A 17,552-nucleotide genomic window follows, 5' to 3' on the forward strand; every position below is an offset into this window, starting at 1 on the left:
AACCTGGAGCCCAGAGCCCGCTTTGAGTTCTGTCTCCCTTTCTCTCTGCCCTTCCTCTGCTTACACTTTGTCTGTCTCTCTCTCGAAAACAAACAAACATTAAATAATTTTTAAAAGAATAGGAGTAATCAGTAGTTTCAAGGTCAGCTTGACAAAGTAAATTTGTACAAAGTTACAGGCTTATGGACCTTTCCCTGTACTAGGACAGTTTCCAGACTCAAACTTTCTTTATGTCAGTATAATAATCACAGCTCATAAGAGGCAGTGACAACAGTATTAGAAGTAGGAAAATGAGACTGAATAAAACCTTTCCTCACAATTTGAAGACATTTGCCCTTTGGCATTTCACTTGGATTTTATCTTCGTAACAGCTCTCTATCCCCGTGTGGTATACAATATCAATACATCTATCTCTCTGAAAACCACCTGAGAGATTTAGGTGGCACTAATATCGTGACCTCAAGGATTTTACTTAGATCATCATGGTTCTTTCACCAATATCCAGTATCAACAGATGAGATGGAGCCTAAAAACTGTTAATCGTAGATACCAAACAGGAAAACGTGCATGACAATACTGTTTTACAGAAGAAAATATGCAAATATTCCAAAAAAATGTAGTTACAACAGACTTTTCTATTATCTGTGCAACAGACTTTTCTCCTTTCTATGCATGAGAAAAATGTAGGGAGTCAGAGAATTCTTTTTTGGCCAGAAAATCATGGTCTGAGTATTTCCTTAAAAAACAGGGCTATATTATTCCTACCCCCTCCAAATTTATCACTTCATACTTAGTAGCAGCTACCAAAGCAAGCAAGCATGATTTATAATAGTGACTGCTATGCAATAAAAACCCAATAAATGATGGTTTTGTAGCATATTGTTATTGTTGTCAATGACTATACCTTTCAAGAATAAAGAGAGCTATGGCAGTTGTGAAATGGAACTAACATTAGACGTATACTTTTAATCTAGCCACGTAACAAAATTTACCTGATGCCTAACTACCTGCTATTTAAGCACACATATACACACAAACACAAATTTGGGTCACCTCTCAGAAAGTAGAATGAATATTTATCTATGGAAGGTGCTTGATACAACAATTAGATACTTTTTTTATGTCTAAATATAGCATTATGCCTATGTGCCAGTTTAAGATTTCCACCACTATTTTTATTAAAACATTATACCCCAATATTCATCTTTAAAATCCAGGTACACTAGGTGGAATGCATTATGCTTTTTCATAGATGGTCTATCAGAAGAAGCTGAAAAGTTAGGCATTTTAATTTCCTATGTCTACTTCTGTGTGTGTGTGTGTGTGTGTGTGTGTGTGTGTGTATGTTTGTATCACTACATCCATTGGGTTCTTCATTTCTTCTTACCAAGATTTCTGTAATGATCTCCAGTCTTTCATTTCATTCATCTCTTCTCTATGTTGCTACCATAGATCTCTACTGCTTAAAACCTTTTGTGGTTTCCTGAAGTCTTTTTTTTTCTATGGGGGAAGGTGGAGAGGGAGAGAGAGAATCTTAAGCAGGCTCTGCACCCAGCATTAGCCCAATGCGGGGCTCAATCCTGACCATGCTAATCATGACCTGAGCTGAAATCAAGAGTCAGATGCTTAATTGACTGAGCCACCAAGGTGCCCCTGAGGTCTTCAATAAGAACTCCCAGTTTCTTAATGTCATGTAGATGTTGAATAATCTGATCCATGCACAATTCTGTAGCCACCTTGCTCAATCCCATATAACCCATATGCACACTCACACAAACATTCCTTATCTTGGTCAGTCATACTAAGCTTTTTGCTAAATGCACTGTGCTTTTTCATTATTTTTTATGTATTAGACTATGCCTGGAAACTTCTAATTTCTCTCATCTGTTTGCTGCATGTAACTTGTCATTTGACACTGAACAAGCACCAATTGGAAATTTGTCCTGACTTAAACAGGATGAATTAGATGCCCTTCATTGATAATCCTCCCAGCTTATAGTTGCCCCTACACAGCATTTATCACATTATATTGAAAGCTTTGGCAGCCTTGTCTCTCTTCTACTAGACTGTGGGGTTCAGGAAAATGGGGAATGAATGCTGTTGTGTCAGTATCTCCAATGGTTAGAATAATGTCATCTAAATAATAGAAACTTAGTGAATGCTTACTGAATGTGTGAGCATGAAAGTATTTGATTCTTAGAGGAAGGGGATTCTCAGGGAGGGGAAGGGATGCTATGAATGATACTGCTGAATTTGCAAAGGCAGTGTCCTTTATTTCTCCCCGGAGCAATTTAGGTAGCATGATAAATGTCTCTTTGTGCTTGTGGGAGTAACCAGCCTCACATTTATGGTGACTGTCACATCAAGGCTCTTGAGTCACACATAAATTTGCAATCTATTTCTCTTCCAAACATTTTTTTTCTGTTTAAGTGGTATCATAGATCCAACAACACTTACAGCTGCCATGTGTCCCTTTGCTTAATGATAATTATGAATATATCATAATAATGAATATCATGTGATTAGTTTGTTAACCTTGTATTTCTGAAATTGTTTCTGTGGAACACTGGCTGGGATATTCATAATTATTACAATTAAAAAAGGAAAGAGTGAGGGATTCTATGATCAAATATATTACGAATAATACTGAGTTAAACGGAATTAAATATGTTACATTAGTGCAGGACTTTGCCATTATTGCTATGCTGCTGTGCATTGTGGATCTATAAGAAAATAAGAAAGTAAGATAGTGATTTCCAAATGTATTTGAGCATGCACTTTTTTTGTTTGTTTTCCTCCCTTAGAGTATATTTAGCAACAGTAGGTTCTGCAGACATATAGAACATTCTAGAAGAGTGCTCACAGGTATGGATCAATGAGAAGGACAGAAACTAAAGAACCCAGTTCGACTAAACACACTCTTTTCTAACAAAACATCACTTGATTTAAAGTAATTCTAGAAATACTAGTTAAAATAAATTAGGCTTATATATGCTTAGGAGAGAATATGCCATTGAGCAAGATAAAAGGATATATTTTGCCATGGAAGCCTCAAATTGGTGCTCTACCTCCAGTTTTTGCTTATTAATTCATCCAGTTTAGTTATTTACTGTTTATGCTTATGTATTGAATATTTTTTATCTTAATCTCTGCAAAGAAAGTAGTAGCTTATCATGTCTGAACTTGTCCTTCTTGCCTTGCTGTCTTGGTAAAGAGAGGAATCGTTTTGCATGGATGTCAGAGGACCTAGGTGAATCTCTGTTCTACTTATTTCTAATTTTGTGATACAGGCAATATGTAAACCCTTTCTGAGCTTAAGGGTTTTTTGTATTGTTTTGTTTTAATGAATCAGGGTGTTACTGACTCATCAGGTTTTGGTGAGGATAACCTGAGGCATGATATAATGCTGTGACTACCTAGTCAGTGCCTTGAATATTTGGGGCACTAAACAGTCATTTAGTCCATCAGTTAATCAGTTAATTATCCATCCATGCAGAAACCTGTAAGTACAGCTCTTCCCGAAAGTTTGTTGTCCCCATCCAGTTTTGGATTGAAGAGATTCTGCCATATCCACACATCTTTCTCCAGCGATGATCAAAAGCCATCTCAGATATGCTTCAACAAGCATTGATTGGCCTTGTCATCTTTCATACCCTCACTTCTAATAAATGCTTCTTTTTCATTAAATGATTTCACAGGCAAATTTAATTCTCTAATTTGGTTTTCTATGAAGTTTTACTATTTCTAGAGACTTGTGTATTTGAGTATTTTCCAGATAAAAATGAAGATAAACCTCTGTTTCAGAGGAAGCCTCTTACCTGAAGTTTCTTGTTCACTGTATTTTGAATAGAAGAGAGCTGAACAATGTAACCATTGCTTACATGGCTGAGTGATGGTTTCTACACAAGAGAAAGGGTATTGTCGTAAGTGGTCAGGTGATAGTTCTCTTTTGAACACACTTAGACACTATGCAAGAAATTTAACATGAAATCTCTCATTGGAGTCCTTGTGGTAGCACTTTGTAGCCAGTATCATCCTCTCATTTGCCAATAAGGAAGCTTGATGTTTGAGATTCTGAAAGTTCAAATAATTTGCCAGTATCACACAGCTAATGAATGACGGAGCTGGCATCAAACCCTGGGTCTATCTGATTCAAAATTAGCCCTTATTACGTTCTGCCACACTGCACCAAGAGGCCAAACTGTGGCCAGAATCTAGCCTCTACTGATTCTAACTGCAACTGATAGATTTGACCAGAAGGTACAATTGAAATGTTTTTGAAACAGTCTTCCACTCAAGTTGAAATACACAGCCAAGAAAGGAAAGAATCAGGAATATGGAGAGAAAAATGAGGGATGGAGGGAAAGAAAATGAAAGAACTCTATTGAGAAGCATAAAATAACAAGTGAATTGCAATACTCCAGAGAATAAACCTATTTGACTAGTTGGCTCTACTGAAAATGCATCATTTCAACCCTCTGTGCCTTTTCACACTTGATATGTGTAGTGCTAGATTCCTTGATCATTCTGCGAGCCATACTAAATCCTGTACAGATTTCAAATTTATGCATATTCTATATAGTTAATCAAATTTTTAATACTTTGGCTTTAGTATAATTATTTTAATGAGTATATGAAAATATAGACCTATCAAAGACGATAGCTTTATAGGCTGGTTAATATCTTAAATTGAGTATTGTGTCATATTGAATTTGGAGAATTTCTGAACTTGGAAGAAAAATCACTCAACTTTCTATGTTTAAATGACTACACTGGTGACCTGAGTTTGGAAATATTATAGCCTATTGCAGTTTATTGTCATGGGGGTTGTCTCAGGCACAGTGGAAAATGAAACAAGTAGTCCCTTACAAAATAAGCCACATCAGCCTTCTTGCTAAAAAAATGGTTACGATACCAGCTGGAACACCATTTAGAATGATATGGGATTCATGTGACCTTTATTATTATAATACATTCTAAACTGCATTTCCATGGAAACAAAGTAAAAAAAGAATAACTGGGAATATGATGGGGTTGAGAACAAGGGTATAAAGAAGGAAACTTTCCTTGATGCATGTCCTGCATGAAGCCTGTAGCAGGAGCCATACGGGGCCCAAAGTCTAATCCTACATGCAGCGAATCACTAAAACCTTATATTTAGTACTGTCCCTGCTACACAACTCCCTCAAAACTATACCCACCAAGTCTTATGTCCCTGTGAATTATGCCAAAAATATACACCAGTTTTGTCATCTATTATACCCTAAATTCTCCCAATTCTCATCCCAATACTACTCCTTATATTCCCTTTATCAACCAAACCTTCTCTCCCCTCTCAAACTCTTTTGCTTGACTCATTGTATCCAATGATCATTTAATCCTTTATATTTTCATCCTCTTCTTCAAAGGTTCCTTCCATCTCAATGTAACTTAAACCTAGAGTTTCACGAAGATACCACTTTCCTTCCATGACGTTAAGTTGGGTTTTTTGTTTCTTACACTCTATTTATCTAAAGACCTAGAAGTAAAGTTAGGGTTCTCCAAGTTCCCAATTGCTGTTTCTGGGCAGTTAAATACTCTCACCTGAGCAAAAACCTTGTTCCTTTGAGTCTCATCTAGTTATAACTCACTTGGGCTCTTAATAGCAATCATCTGCAGACCTATTTACCACCGTGACTGTCCCTCATTTATTGAACATATTAGTATTTCATTTCTAGTATTTGTATCCTCTGCAATTTCTGTCATCATTCTGGGTCTGTTTGATGGGAATCTAACACATGGCATCGAGCTCCCAGATGCCCTCTAAAATTGCATTTTCCTCCATTCCAATATACTTTTAAGGTCCTTTCCCATTCCATGTAACTACCTCAAATCATGAAGTCACTTAGTCCTTAACCACAACTTTCTGTCTTCTGAGTTGTCCAAGCAGCCTAATGCAATAGTCATTAAATTCATAAGTTTATTACTCTGATATTTTCTCTCTATTCTTTAACCTTCTCTTCGATAGTCTTCACTTTTGCCAAGCTTAGAATCTATGAATCAAAATTATTGTCACCTCACTTTAAAGACTTTCATTTACTCTGTCACTCACTTATTTCTTTGAACCTGGTTTTCAAAACCTTACCCTCAAATGGAGCTGAGTCATCAGTGATCCCACCTGCATCTATGAGCTCAGGCAAGGCAATAGAGAATTACAAAATCAGATTGGTGTCATTAATAATTTACTATTTTCTGCCTCAGAATCTAAAAATCACCTAAAAGTGTTTCAAGAATTATGACAAATTCATGCTCTTACACTTTACTGTGATGTCCTTCCCATTTCATTTTTTAAATGTTTATTTATTTTGAGAGAGAGAGAGCTGGGGAGGGGCAGAGAAGCTTATGCAGACTCCGTGCTGTTAGCGCAGGACCAATATGGGGGTTGAACTCACAAACCATGAGATCATGACCTGAGCTGAAACCAAGAGTCGGACATTTGACTGAGCCACCCAGGCAACCCCATTTCATTTTGATTAAACGAGAACCTCTCATCTTCCCAGATCCTCAAACCTATCTTCTTTAGGACTCCATATGGTTTTCCCCCCTCTCATTTCTCTGGGTGGGGTTTCATCCACCTGTGAGAGTACAAGCCTATATATCCCCTTTAGGAAAGGCAATCCCACTGATCCCATGGGCAGGCTGCAGGAAGGAGAGAGATCCAGCCTCAATTTTGAGACTTCAGCATATAAATAACAATAGAAAACCATGCAATGCTTGCAGAGTAAGAAGTGAAGCAATGACATTAGCTAATTCCAAAGGAAGATTAACCCGAGTGGAGAAAAAAGGAGGAAAATCAGAAAAGTTAAGGCCAAGTGTTTCAAGAAAGAAGCAAGTAAGTGCTAATACTCTGATGACTATGAGAACTGGGAAGTGCTCACTGGGTTGTCTGGTAATTAGTTCTTTGGTAACTTCAGCAAAGAGTGCGTGTATGACGTCACAACCTGCTTTGGGTAGGCTGATAGGTAGATTAAGAAATATTAACATTTGTGAAGCATGTGTTCACTAAGTGTAGTTGCGAAAAGGAGAAGCAGGTAGGAAAGTACCTTGGAGGAATGTGAGCATGAAGGAGCTTTTTGTTTCTTTTCTTTATAAGATAAAGGTGACTTGAGGATGTATGACTGCTACTGGGAAGAAGCCAATAAGAAAGGAAAGTGTGGGAAGAATTGGGAAAGATTGGGGTACTGAAAAAACATTCTCTCTGAAGGGGCAAAGAGGGATATGATTCTAGTGAAGAATTACCTTAGAGCTGTGGTCTCTGAAGAAGCAGCTTCAGCAACACCTGGGTCTTGTTAAAAACACAAACTCTCAGGCCCCACCTCCAAGACCTGCTAATTCAGAATTGCTGGGTGTGGGGCCAATCAATCTGCTTTCCTGAGCCATCAGCTACCTTCTAGTGTATGTTAGGTTTGAGAACCCCTGAATTAGAGAAATGAAGCTATCTCTTCATTGTCATAGAAGAAAGGAAAAAAAAAGAGTAAACTGCAGGTAAGTTAAAGATGTTGAAACCCAGTCAAGATGGGGATGGGGAGTTAAGGAGTGCAAATTTCTGGTTATGGAGTGAATGGTTCATTGGGATGTGGTGTCTATAGCAGATGCTGCATATTTGACAGTTGGTAAAAGAGTATATCTTAAAAGGTCTTATGAGAAAAAAAATTGGAACTATGTGTGGTAATGGATGCTAACTGGACTTAACTGTGGTGATCATTTCACAGTGTGCAGATGTTGAATTGCTATGTTGGACACTTGAAACTGCTATAACGATGAACGTTGGTTACATATATGTATATAAAATCATATATATCTGTAATGGGTAACAAAGTTATCTGCTGAAAATGGATGGGTAGCATTGGAGTTTTAAAGACCCTGGAAAAGGTTTACAGTAACTGCTCTTTTGGAAAAAGGGCTAACGTGAACACATGGTGGAATTCTAAGTTGTGTGAGTACCTGAGGTTGAAGAATACGAATCTCTAGAGCAGGTAATTGCTTATAAGCATGCTTATTTTCCCAGGTATTCAAGGCATGTGAGGATATGAGAGAGAAGGTAAGTTGATTCAAAGCTGAAAATTGATACTCAGTTGAAAGTTTTATAAGGTGTATCTAGGTGAAACATAGTAGGTTTAAAATCTGGGAATGGTGGCAAGAGAGTAGAGTAACAGACTTCTAATTTTAGTCTGGTTGGAGAAAAACTGAATACAAGAAGGTCCTAATAGACTGGGAGAAAATAGAAGATCCTCTGCCTATTTTTTAATCAGTTTGTTTTTGCTATTGAGTTATATGGTTTTTTATATATTTTGGGTATTAATCCCTTTTTAAGCATATGACTTGCACATATTTTCTCATATTCACAGATCTCCTGTGCAGAAGCTTCTTAGTTGGATATAGTCTCTCTTGTCTATAGTTTTGCTTTTATTGCTTGTGTTTGGTGTTAGATTAACAAAGATCCTCATCAAGACTGATATCAAGGACCTTAGTGCCTATGTTTGCCTTTAGGAGTATTATGGTTTTCTGGCCATTACAGACCTTCAAGTCCGTAATCTATTTTGAGTTAGTTCTTGTGTGTGGTGTAAGATAGTGGCCCAGTTTTGTTCTTTTGCATATGGCGGACCAGTTTTTCCAGCACCATTTTTTGAGGAGACTGCTTTCCCCATGGTGTATTCTTGGTTCCTTTGTCATAAGTTAATTGACAATATATGTGTGGGCATACTTCCGGGCGCTCTATCGTGTTCTATTAATCTATGTGTCTGTTTTTATGCCAATACCATACTATTTTCATTACCATAGCTTTGATTTTTTTTTTCTTAACATTTATTCATTTTTAAGAGGCAGAGCGGCAGAGCACAAGCAGGGGAGAGGCAGAGAGAAAGAGGGAGACATAGAATCAGAAGCAGGCTCCAGGCCCTGAGCTGTCAGCACAGAGCCTGACATGGGACTCAAACTTGTGAACCGTGAGATCATGACCTATGTTAAAGTTGCACACTTAACTGACTGAGCCACCCAGGTGCCCTGTGATTATTATAGCTTTGTAATATAGTTTGAAATTGGGGAGGATGATTGCCTCCAGCTGTATTCTTTCTCCAGCTCTCTTTGGCTATTCACGGTCTTTTGTGGTCCTATGCATATTTTAAGATGGTTCTATTCCTGTGAAAAATGCCTTTGAAATTTTGATGGGGATTGCATTAAATCTATAGATTCCTTTGGGTAGAATGGAACTTGTAACAGTATTCTCTCATGAGTACAGAGTATCTTTCCATTTACTTGTGTCTTCAATTTCTTTCATAAATGTCTTCTAGTTTTCAGTGTACAGGTCTTTTGCCTGCTTGGTGATATGTTATATGTCAACTATACCTTAATAAAAAAGGGGAGACTGATATACAAAATACAGTAAAAACCACAAAGTACTGGGAATACTGGAAGTTGTAATAAAGTGTATTCCAGAGAAAATGGTGTCTTCAAATAAGAGACAGGTTTTAATGGTACGCACTCGTAGTCAAAAGTTGAAAATGTATGGGATTGTGTTTACCACAGAATGGGGGTCCCACAGGGGCGCAATGGAAATGTTTGGAAGGAAAGGAAGCCATATACTTTCAGGCGAGAAGAAAGAAGGCTAGAGCAATGGGGAATTGGGATAAGAGGAGATAGATTGCAAAGAAATTTACAGTGTGGGACATGAACAAGGAAATGAACATAATTTTAGATGAAATTGTGGGAAAGATATAGTCAGTATGACCAATTGTTCATAATAATGAAATGGCCCAAAATGACTATTCGAAGGCTTTGATTCCTATAATGGATTGAAATATTTTCTTCTTAAGTACTTACATTTAATTCTCGGGTTTTGTTTTAAATTTCTGACTCCTTTTATTATATAACTACTGCCCTTGTTTGACCAAGTCTTCCTAAATTTTTAAACTATGTATCCTGCACTAGTGGAGTTGTCTGAAATCAAAAACGTCAAAAATAAGCATTTCTAACTATCCATATATATTGTAAAAGCTCTTGTGAACCACAAGGAGAACTTAACGGCTGTTTTCCGGTTTTAAAATTCTATTTAGTTTTAAATTTCTTGCCTTTATATCTTAAATTCATTTTAGTGCATAATGACTACTTTTTAGCAGGGTTGTCCATTTATTCAATTGTGTACTTTTCAAATGCTTTCATAAAACTACTCCATACACTTATCATGGTGAGCATTGTGTAATGTATAGAATTGTCAAATCACTGTTGTACACCTGAAACTAATATAACATTGTGTGTCAGCTATACTTCACTAAAAAACCTACTTTATAGGGGTGCCTGGGTGTGAGCCCGTTAAGCATCAGACTCTCCATTTTGGTTTAGGTCAAGGTCTCCTGTTTCGTGAGTTCCAGCCCCACATTGGGCTCTGAGCTGACAGCACAGAGGCTTCTTGGGATTCTCTCTCTGCCCCTACCCCACTCATGCACACTCTCTCTCTCTCTTGCTCTAATTAAATAAAAAACAAACTTAAAACTTTATATAGAAACCATAAATAAATTGAAGTATCTTACTTATGGACAGAAAGATTCAATATCATAATGGTGTTTTTTGATCTCCAATTAATATAATATTATAAAGCAACCGAGTTATGTTTAAATAAAACTGGCAAGTTAATCCTAAAATACATATAGAATTATAGAGCAAAAAATCAAGACTCTGAAGAATAAGGACTTAGATTATTAGGCATTAATAGCTTGAAAAGTTTAAATTAATGGAAAAATGGTCTCAGTACATAAATAGATTAAAAAACCTAATAAGAAATAGAGGAGTAAGGTGTGGGAATGAGTGCTTGATAATTGAGATGATTTTGACATATGACAAAAGACATAAGTGAAATATTTTGTAAGTGACTACATTTAAAATTAATGTTTCCGTATAACACCATCAGTAAAGTGGAGAGAGAGTACTAGCAAAGCATGTGAGTAACAAATGATTCCTGAACAGAATATATAAAGGAAAGCAAAACCTAAATGATCCCAGTCAATAGAAAGGAACTAGTCACATAGGTAAATAGGTAACTTCCCTAGAAACACTGTTGCATTTCTAAGAAAGAAATGGAAAGATACTCAATGTTTTTCATAATCGGGAAACTGCGTACTAAACATCCTGCCATTTCACTTCCATGGTACTGTTAAAATTAACGTTTAATTAAAAGTGTTAACAATAACAAGTAGAAATTGAGACTGTTTGACATTGCTGATGGGGGGTATGCATTGGTACCACCACTTTGGAGAACTATCGAGCAAATCTCTACAAGGGGAATACATGCATATCCTCTGATAAAGCAGTTCTATTTCTTGTTTCCCTAGAGACCTTTTTGAGCATATGTGCAGGGATATTAATGTTTAATGGCAAGATGTTATTGGTGAGATGACTTTTTCTTCAAGAGAATGAAGAAGTACACTATGATTTATGTATAATACTTCTTTTGCAATTAAAAATGTTAGCTTGATGTGAAAAACACGAGAAAATTTAGAAATAGAATTCTAGTGATACAGCAAATTGCAAAATGACTGTAATGGTATAATCTCTTTTATATCAAGTTTTAAAAGACATGCCTCTGTCATAAAAATACAAAAATATAGGATGATCTGTACAAATAAAGAATAGTTACTTGTAGAGGAGGAAGGCTGGAAAGTGATTGGAGGGATGGGGCTTTGGCTCTATCTCTAAACCACTGTTGCTTTAAATAAAAGGTGAGATTATACATAATGTGAAATAACTAGTAGTGGTGGGTAAATCTGTATATTTATGTGTAATTGAACTGTCTGATAATTAACAAAAAATGGCACAATAAGAACGCTGAAATTCTAGTAAATATGTATCCTTCACCCAAGCTTCTGCAAACTGACATCCATATCTAAAGTAAAAGATTAAATAGCATCCCACCCTAGTGGTTCACAAGAATACAATTAGTTCTTAGATGCTTCTGCATACACCAAGGTGGAAGAGGTCAGGGAAGAGAGCAAAAGTACATCGGTTAAGATTCTGCATGAGAAAATGTGGAGGTGTGCTTCACTTACCTGAAGACAGGAAGATAGTTAGTATGATGATTAATTGAATCAATAACTTCAGATGGTGCCTGGTATAGTAAAAACATTCAAAAAATGTTGGTTATTATTACTATTGTACTAGGAGAGATTGTAGAGGTAACCAGCTCTAAAAACTACTAAGAACAAGTCAACAATAACAAGGCAGCTAAGAACCGAGGTTAGGACACTGCTCAGTTATAAGCACTCCATATTTACATATCATTTAGTCTGCAAATCTCAGGCAAAGAATTTTGATGAACAGACCCATGCCTGTGCCTTTATTATCTTGTAAATAACTGAAAAGGATAAGAACAAAGTCTTCAACATCAGCAATGATTCACAACCAGCAGAGCTGTGGATGTCCCTTTCACAATTATAGAGCATATTATTCCTCTCCAAGCTGACAAAGTGCAAGTGTTAGTAGCCTTGCAAAATGAAAAAAGGTGTGAATTTTGAGGCTTATTTCAGGGTTCAAATCAGGATACACCTTTTTTTAAAACTAGGCAAATAATATTGGAAAAACAGTTAAATATTCTGTGCTTCAGAAAATTAATCCCATAAAAATAATGCCATGACCGACTTTCCCAGGTTGTTGTGAGGTTTATAGTAGTATAAACATAAAGCCACAAGCCCAGAGTCTGGCACTGCTATATGTAGATAATGTTAGTTCCCTGTGTTAAAACATGCTCGACTTTCACAATATTTAATGTCTCATTGTTTGATATCCCCCATTATTACACCTTAGTCATTTCTATAAGAATCACTTATTAGTCAACTTAAAATATATCCTTGTAAATCACTGTAGCTATACATTTCCATTATACCATCTAGGAACTCCACATGTATTATAAAACATTATTACTATTACCCGCTTCTCCAATTCAAATCATTCATTACACACACACACGCCCCACAACCCACACAGATGTGCAACAACTTGTTTAACTGGAAGTGTTAAGAAAATGTAAATTCACTGCTATAGCTAGTTCCCATGCAACCTCTCAGTGCTGGAGAGAGCACATGGACTCCGCCACCTGAATGTATTTTTTTTTTTGTATGGCAGCAAAGAAAGCCAGTGGTCTGCCGTTGCACTCTCTCTCTCTTTTAACATCCTTCTCTATGCTTCTCATCTGTGATTCTTTACTAGAAGCCAGTAAAAGGTAGATCAGAGGATCTGTGCCAGTGATTGGCATCAATTTGCAGTTGAAGTTTCATTGCTACCCTATCGTGCCAATAGATCATTAATTGAGAAAATAGGCATATAGCTTCCTAATGCAGTTCTCATTTTTAAAAAAGTAATAAGACAGTTTAAGAGAAATTCTCAAGATGCTTGCCAAGATGGCAGAGTTGGAGACTCTCATCCCCATGTAAAGTTCAACATTTAGCTTACACACACACACACCACACACACACACACACGTATGCATGTACACAATGCTCTTGGGGAGCATAGGAGTCATTTAAACTTCAGCAACCTGAAATTATAAAACCTGAACTCGTACATTTCAACATAGAGAAAAAGCTCCTTATATTAGTCTTGGCAATGATTTTTCTGGTTATGACCCCAAACTTGAGCAAGAAAAGCAAAACTAAATACAAAAAGCTCTGTACATCAAACTGAAAGTTTCTGTGCAACAAAAGAATCAACAAAAGAAAAGGTAATCTGTCTAATCAGAGAAGACATATGCAAAACACCTATTAGATAAGGGGTTAATATCTAAAATATATAAGGAATTCCTATAACCCAATAACACAATAGCAATTTGATTGAAAAATGGGCAAAAGAACCGAATAGACCTTTTTTCAAAAGAAGACCTACAAATGGTCAACAAGGCCATTTGCTTGATAAAAGATGTTCAACACCCCAGTCATCAAGGAAAGGCAAATCAAAACAACAATTAGATATCACCTCATACCTGGTAGAATGTTGTTTATCTAAAAGACTGGAAATAGCAAATGTTGCCAAAGATGTGGAAAAAAGGGAACCCTTGTGCTCTGTTGGTGGAAATGTAAATTGATACAGTAACTATGGAAAACAGCATGCAGTCTCCTAAAATCATTAAAAATAGAACTACTATATGACCCAGCAATCCTACTTCTGGGTATATATCCAAAGGAAATGAAATCACTGTCTTGAAGAGTGAGATCTATATTCCCACGTTCATTGCTACATTATTCACAACAGCCACAGCCTAAGTGTCCTCAGTCTATGGATGAGTGGATAAAGAAGATGAGGGTGATATGTATGTAGATAGATAGGTAGATAGAAAGATATGTCTCTAGATCTATATACAGAGAGGGATATTCAGCAATAAAAAAGGAAATCCTGCCATTTGTGAGAACATAGATGGACCTTGAGGGCATTATACTAAGTGTGGTAAATCAGAGAAATACAAATACTATATGATATCACATATTATGTGGAATCTAAAAAAGCCAGACTCCTAGAAACAGGATGGCCCTTAAGCAGGGGGAGAAACGGGGAGATGTGGTTCAAAGGGTATGAACTTTGAGCTGCGAGATGAGTAAATTCCACGAATCTAAGGCACAGCATGGTGACTACAGTTGACAATATTCTATATTTGGGCGTTGCTATGGGAGTAGATCTTTATTGTTCTCACCATAACAACAGCAGTTAATTGAGGTGAAGGATGTGTTAACTACTTATTGCGATGAACATTTCACATTATATACATGTAACAAATCATCATATTGTACACCTTTAAACGTACACAGTATTATGTCAATTAGATCTCAAAGCTAGAATAAAAAAAGGAATGATCATATATTAACAGCTTCGCAAAGTAATAGCCTTTTTACCTCTTCTCAGCCATCCTGTGTCATCATGGGGGGTAAATTAGCAGAATCTGGCTTTAAAATTATGACCTTTAGTAGGGATTTCAAACATATAAGGAGTTATGTTTCAGAGCTTTAAGTCATTTTAATTTTTCAAATGTTTTTTTTTTTTTATTTTTGAGAGAGAGAGAGCACGAGTGGGGGAAAGTTAGAGACAGAGGGAGACACAGAACGTGAAGCAGGCTCCAGGCTCTGAGCTGGCAGCACAGGGCCCGGCATGAGGCTCAAACCCATGAACCACGAGATCAGTATCTGAGCCAGAGTTTGATGCTCAAATGACTACACCACCCAGGTGCCCCTAGGGCTTTAAGTCATTTTAAATGCGGGTTTTACTAAAAATGGGGGTGTCTGGGTGGGTATGTTGGTTGACTGTCCAACTCTTCATTTTGGCTCAGGTCATGATCTCATGGTTTGTGGGATCGAGCCTCACATCAGCCTCTGGGTGACCATGGGGATCCTGCTTGGGATTCTCTCTCTCCCCCCTCTCTCTGCCCTCTCCTGCTTGCATACAGTCTCTCTCTCTCTTTCAAGAGAAATAAATTTTTAAAAATAAATAAAAATCATGAGGAATCAGTGAAGAACTAGGAACAAGTGTAGCAGTCTAATCACATTTGTTTTCCTTTCATTTGAAGCTTTGAACTATTAAATTTTTATTAAAAATGCATACTGTAGGGGCGCCTGGGTGGCTCAGTCGGTCAAGCGACTGACTTTGGCTCAGGCCATGATCTCGTGGTCCATGAGTTCTAGCCCCGCGTCGGGCTCTATGCTGACAGCTCAGAGCCTGGAGCCTGCTTCAGATTCTGTGTCTCCCTCTCTCTGACCCTCCCCTGTTCATGCTCTGTCTCTCCCTGTCTCAAAAATAAATAAATGTTAAAAAAATTATAAGAAAATGCATACTGTACATAGATGTGCACATAGCACCGTGTTCTCAGGTGAACCTGTATTCTAACAAGTAATAATTAGTTAATGGCTGTGCCTAATTCTAAGTGTAAAGTACAATTTTGTGAAGAACATATATGTTCACTGGTAAAAAGAAAATTATAAAATCTTAAACGTGGAAGGGACTCTAAAGGACCTCTAATCCCAAGTCTTTGACAACACAAAATGCATCCCTCAGTATGGTGATAGTGCCCATCATGGCACTTGGAACCTACTTGGTATTTAATGAATATTACTTCCCCAATATCTCGGTGCTATGCCTGTGACATTGAACTATTTCTACACTGATTTAGTAGAAATTTCAAAAAAGACCTACAGATAATTAGATCTGTTTTTGGTGAACTTATGCTGACTGGTGGAAACTTCTGTGTCTCTTTCTAAGAATGAATCACTCGGATATTTTATAATTCTTTCCAAAATGTGTCCAGTCCTGATCATCAAGACAAACCAGGAAGTCTTTAATTTTTGCAATTTCTCCTCTTTCACATAAAAATTAAAAATACCTTTAAATTAAAAAATAATTGAACCCTCCCTTGTCACCCTGCCTTCCACCAGCCATTATTCTAACTCTTCCTTCTTATTCATACTTAAACTTCCTGAACAAGGTTCATCCTCCACCTCCAGTTTTTCATGGTCTCCCCTGCCTTGTGCCCACAAATAGAATCCTTAACACACTTGTGGAAGCGATCACTTCTGAAACAAGCACATTTTACTCTCTTTTCTCTTTTGTAATACTCCTCTTTAAAAGCCCCATTACTTTGTTTCTTTAATAACCCCCCTTGTAAACTACCTTCCTTGCATTATAAAGCATTCTTTGACATAAATGTCTCTATTATTTCAGCATTGTCTCTCACTTACATTTGATGCTGTCTTGCACATCACGTAGCCTCTTTCAGAGCTCTCTAACACCCACACCCTCATACTACTCTTTTCCAGGATGTGGACCTCTGTAGCCCAGATAATTGGTTTCTGGTTTTTAGTTATAAGTAATCATGAGGAGTTTTCTTCAGCAAAGATTCCCTGGGGCTGATGATAATAGTCTTACTGCCCTAATTTAATCCTTTTCTGATAAATCTAATAAATATATTCTTGTTTAGGTGAAAGGTGTTTGGGATTATTATCCTTGGTTTTAGAATCTTCAAAATAGGAGAAAAGATTAACCAACCGCAGGATCACATGTATGAAGTGCGAACTCATTCCTTAGGAACTAAGCAGGATTTAAAGTATTTTTTGTGTTAATATCTAAGATGGCAGACAAATAATACACCTATAACTCCTTAACAATACTTCAGTGAAACAGCAGAAGAAATATACAAATAAAATGAATCCATAACTGTGCTTCAAAGTCAGGACAGGTCCCATTGACAAACTAAATGGTGGAAAATTTCTTGAAGTTAGAAAGAAAACACATACCTGAACACCTTGAAATCCTACTCAAGTGAAAGAAGAGGCCATCAAAAAAGAAGTGGATTGTTCTTCAGAAGAACCCCAGAATAACTTAAAAAGGAAAGAGGGCAAAAGAGAACTCAACCATGGTGTCATCAGAGAAATTAGAGAGATGGGAAAAGTTGTATAAATCCTTTATTCTCAGGATGCACGCTCTGTCTCCTACTATTTGCTCCATGATAAATCACAAATACAGCAAACCGATTAAAAAATAAACTGAAATAG

General features: G+C 36.9%; 1 long non-coding RNA gene across 2 annotated transcripts in view; it reads left to right on the plus strand.

Annotated features, from left to right (window-relative positions):
* The first annotated feature begins 6,609 nt into the window (after window positions 1-6,609).
* The window catches only part of LOC123381955, a 198,072-nt gene continuing 187,129 nt past the window's right edge, over window positions 6,610-17,552 (plus strand). Inside the window, exon 1 of one of the 2 annotated variants that reach the window (XR_006589610.1) lies at window positions 6,610-6,871. This is a non-coding gene — a long non-coding RNA (uncharacterized LOC123381955). The remainder of the gene's footprint in view (window positions 6,872-17,552) is intronic. The other variant, XR_006589611.1, reaches the window with a different exon arrangement.

The sequence above is a fragment of the Felis catus genome, chromosome E1, assembly GCF_018350175.1.
Source record: "Felis catus isolate Fca126 chromosome E1, F.catus_Fca126_mat1.0, whole genome shotgun sequence".
In the NCBI taxonomy this organism is placed as follows: domain Eukaryota; kingdom Metazoa; phylum Chordata; class Mammalia; order Carnivora; family Felidae; genus Felis; species Felis catus.